Consider the following 4,752-nt stretch of genomic DNA (forward strand, 5'->3'; position numbering starts at 1 on the left):
AAAGACAAGGAGACGAGGAGATCTTAATACAGCTGTGGGTATTTCCCCATGGAGGAGTCATTTTTACAACCTCCTTACAGTCTCTCTCTCACTCTAATACTGCTAGCCAATCTCCTCTGTCTCATTTCACACAGAAGACAATTTTGTGAAAGCTGCTGTGGGGAAAACAGAGGAGAGAGGAAGAGAAATAGAGAGTACTGCCGACAGAAACTGAGCAGGAATAAAATAAAAAAAAGAAAGATGAGACGGTGTGAGGTCTGAGGAAGTGCTAGAGAGAGGAAGGGATAAACTTTTAGAGAGAGAGATAAAACCACAATTGGAAGGCGGGAGCAGGGAAACAGAGGCTGGAAAAGAGAGAAGGGCAAGCTTAAACAGTGAGACAAACAGCAACAACAAGAGAAAAAAACAAAAAGACATACACCCCAAGAAATAGATAAGGCTCAGCAGAAGGCAGGTTGTCGTTGTCTGGGGAGCTGGAAGATTGAACATTCCTCTCACTTTATGAGGACTTCCTGCTTGCTGCCCTCTATATACCAAGGGCCAATCAGTGACTCCATCTGTCCATGGGGGCCAATCAGTCAGAGCACAGAAGAACTAAGTCAGCATGTCCTTGTCCACACAGGTAATCAAAGACGCTGTTAAAACTCTACCACTGTGAATGGCTTTTCACATGCTCCTAAACCATGGTTTTCCACACTGTAGCACTCCCAGTACAGGGCTGCCTTGAGGTAGCATAGCCCCTTTTCACATGGCAGAAGCTCACTGCAGGCTGAGTTATTGTACTCCATTAACACTTTGACATCAACCGTAGGCGCTGTTGTGGCAATTTTAGCGCTAATGCTGCATTTATGTGGAAGTGAACATAATTACCAGGTTCTGACTTGTTAAAGGTAGAATGAGGGGCATTTGTCGGTCGCTGTTTACAAACACACCATTGAAAGTGTGTGTTACAAAGTCCACAGAGTCCTCCAGCTGATCGAGGCCATTCTAGTCACGGAGAATACGCAGTTAGTCTATTTTTGAGGGAAGCCGCATCAAGCTGCACAGAGCAGATCGAAGTCACACAACAGCATGGAGAATAATCTAATAATTTTCAAAATAAAACACCCTGTACAGACTCCCGTTCGCAAATCAACAATAAATACAGTTAAAACTGACAAAAAAAAGAAACCATTTAACCATGTAGCCTACTTAATCATAGTAGAAGCACAGAAAGCAAATAATTAACAAAATCTAAACATGTGAGCAAAATTAGACAAAATGTTCTGATTCTGAAATGTTCCCAGTGGGATATGCAGATGAGTAGACAAAAGAACAACACACAGAGTCACAGAGAGCCGTTGCCAGTGCAGACACTGTCGGATGGAAATTTTGTTGTCGCTCAACCCTAGCAACACTAACGCGACACAACCGGACTCAGTGGACTTTCCATGTAAAGGTACAGACAAAAGGGAAACAACAGGGAAGTAAAGGGACAGTCAGTGAGAGAGAGAGAGCTTCTAATTCTTTCCCAAAACGACTCATGGCTGTATTAGATCAAAAGGGTGCTTCTACTAAATACTGAGCAAAGGGTCTGAATACTTATGACCATGTGATATTTCAGTTTTTCTTTTTTAATAAATTTGCAAAAAATTTCTACTTTTCTGTTTATTTCTGTCAAGATGGGGTGCTGAGTGTAGATTACTGAGAAATAAAATGAACTTTTTTGATTTTTGGAAAATGGCTGCAATGAAACAAAGAGTGAAAAATTTAAAGGGGTCTGAATACTTTCCGTACCCACTGTATATATGATACAACTGTATCAGTTCAATATGGACCACATCTTTTAATTTCCAATTATTATCCAATTATTAGATTCCATATTTTACAGGACAGTTGGCAACCCTAAGTGACGGACACACAGATAATCATCACCTGACTCCAGTGTTTTTTGGCTAGCTGTTTTGGTTAACTCTCACCTCTCTCATCAACTGATTATAAATTGCTAAATGACCATTCACACAATTTTTACCCTCCTACAAGTGGATCTGCAATCATGCAACCCTCCGGAGTTGTCCGATGATGTGAATGCTGGCACATTACTGCTACCTTCTATCCCCTATGATCGCTGCATAATGGAAAGAATAACCCATTTTAAAATGCATTATGTGAAATTGTGGTTTCTTCAGGACAAAGAACTAAATTAATATACAGATAAAAATGTTGTCATTAACATTTACACAGATTGGAAAATGCAATAGTCCTAACAAACAAAAGGTTTTCAAGACATAATATTCATGTTTGCTACTTTTTCCTCCTGTTTTTGCTATGATGTGTTATGCCTGACAACCCAACAGTGTCTCTTTACAAGTAGCTGTTTGATGCTGTCTGAAAGTGACACAACTGGGAAAGATACAGTAGAGGTTTCTCTACTAGCTTGATTTGATGCCAGCAGTAGGCCAAGATACCAAAACCCTATTACTATTGCTGTCCATTACTGTAAACTGTGTACCTCTTTGACAGCCTGAACAGTCAAAACAAAACAATTATATTTTCTGTGCAAGCTTACATTACGAAAAGGCAAACTTGAAAAATAACTAGGCTACATAACAATTCCTCTTGGGAAAGTAATGCCACAGGCTTCAGCTGTATAACAAAAAGGATTAGTGGGATCAATCACAGAAAGTTTTTTTTTTTTTTTTTTACACATTAAGCAGGTCGGCAGGAAATTACGAATCCTATTCGACCTGAGCCCTAACTTTGAGAAACTAAAATTCTTGTCCAGGTATGATTTTTCTATTTCACAAACAATACACAATCATTAGACTAATAGTAAATGTCAAAGATCTAGGGAGAACTCTAAATGTGTTTAATTTATATAATCCTGACTATTGTATTGTCATGTTCACCTGTCGTAAAAATAGTTAGAACAGCTCCATTGTGCCCAATGTGCCTGTACCTCTTAATCCATTTATTGTGTTTTATGCATCTTGTTTGTGAGGCCGTTATGCAAAATTGTTATTAGTTAGTCTTATTATAATTATTATCAGTATTACTCAGTAACAAACACATCTTTCCTACCTACAGTATAAACACATACAGCAGTTCTCTGTGTTGCAGCGGCCCGTGTCATCAGACTACTCCCACTCACACCTCCTCCTCTCAGCATGATAAACAGACTTCTCCCTGGAGAGAAAACAACAAAGTCATCCAACCTCAACCCTAACAGTCACTGTCACTTTCAGGGATAGAAAGTCACAGGTTACATGAAGCAGAAATATAGTTATTAGATTTTAGACACATTACAAAAAAAATATGTAACAATGTCAAACCAGAAAGTATCGATGATCTGAGGTTTCTTCTGACCTGCAAGGTTCATGGAGGAAAAAGACCTTTTTAAATGTTGTCAGTTTCATAATCTTTGTCGACTAAGCAGAGCATCGGGAAGTTTATTCTTTGTAGAACAACACTAATTTTTAGAAATTAGAGCTCAGGTTGTTAGACCATAACTAACTATAACTAACTTCTCCCTCTTTTCTGTGTAGGAAGAAACTTTATGAAGTATGTGGTGTTGGGTTTTTTTGGCTGCATGATACACTGCTTCATATGTTCTTGTTTTTGTAAAATTATCATATCAATTATCATATTTAATAAGCTCACACATGTTGCAATAATGGTAAAGAAAAGCCATCTGTTTAAGCTGTTTGAAACTGCCAATCAAAAGCAAATATAAATCTTTACATAAAAAATAAACATTAGCTTTTGCCTGTTGCTTTCTTGCTTTCTTTCTTTCTGCCTTCATGTTTTGTCTGTTCTTTGTTGCCTTGGAGGAGTTGAGTATAGTCCCATGCGGCTGAAAAATCAATAACAACCTCAGAGTCATCAACACCAAGAAAAAATGTGCATATCTCCTCAAATACTGGACTTCTGGCTTTCTGTTAACCTGAGGGAAATTGAAAACTCTTTAAACAAGAGTACCACCGTTGTCAGACAACCACTTGCAAATTCAATAGCTTTTCTGCCTGTGTATTCTGCTTTTAAGTCAGAGTCTCCGCATTATTTGCATGTTAAGGTGTCTCTCTCACTGGGGACCAATTAAATGATAAAACAGTTACAGGTTCATTTAAATTCACTCTGCAAGAGGCTTGTATTGATAAATGGCATGGAATTACAGAACAGCAAATAACTGCGGGTAGTGTATATTATTTTCCCTTTTTAAATTAATAAGGTTGCAGAGGAAAATTTTGTGTCTTAGGGTGAGTAGCAATACCTTCTCAAGGGCTGTTATGTTTAAAGAAAAAAGAAGGGAGTCAAATGAAAGAAATACAGAGGGAAGAAGGGGAAGAAACACTTTAACTCTAAACTAATGCGGTGGCTCAACACGTTGTTCAGCTCAGGACACAAGTGAGAAATGAAGTCTCTTATTGTGGCAGCCAACATCATTAAAGCTGCATTAAGCATTTTTTTTTTTTACACTAACACTGAATCAGATGGCTCCATGAATTAACAGCCCAGTTGGCAGCTCTGCTGCTTTCAGACACGTTTCAGCTCCTTCTCTTCCTTTGCAGGACAAAAAGAACAAAAACAATGCTGGTTCATATAAAATCAGGGACAGATGCTCTCAGCACACAAGCTCACAAAAGCTGCTTGTACCCTAGATATATCCTAGACTAGATAAGAAGTGACTGGTGAAGAAGGCAGCAAGCCTTCCCCCCACCGGTGACTGAGAGTTACTTCCTTGTTAAAAGCATCTTAAAAGAGCAAAAGGCGCAG

This window comes from Micropterus salmoides, unplaced genomic scaffold, assembly GCF_014851395.1.
Source record: "Micropterus salmoides isolate LMB-PRFRI ecotype aquatic unplaced genomic scaffold, ASM1485139v1 Ms_hic_scaffold_11, whole genome shotgun sequence".
In the NCBI taxonomy this organism is placed as follows: Eukaryota; Metazoa; Chordata; class Actinopteri; order Centrarchiformes; family Centrarchidae; genus Micropterus; species Micropterus salmoides.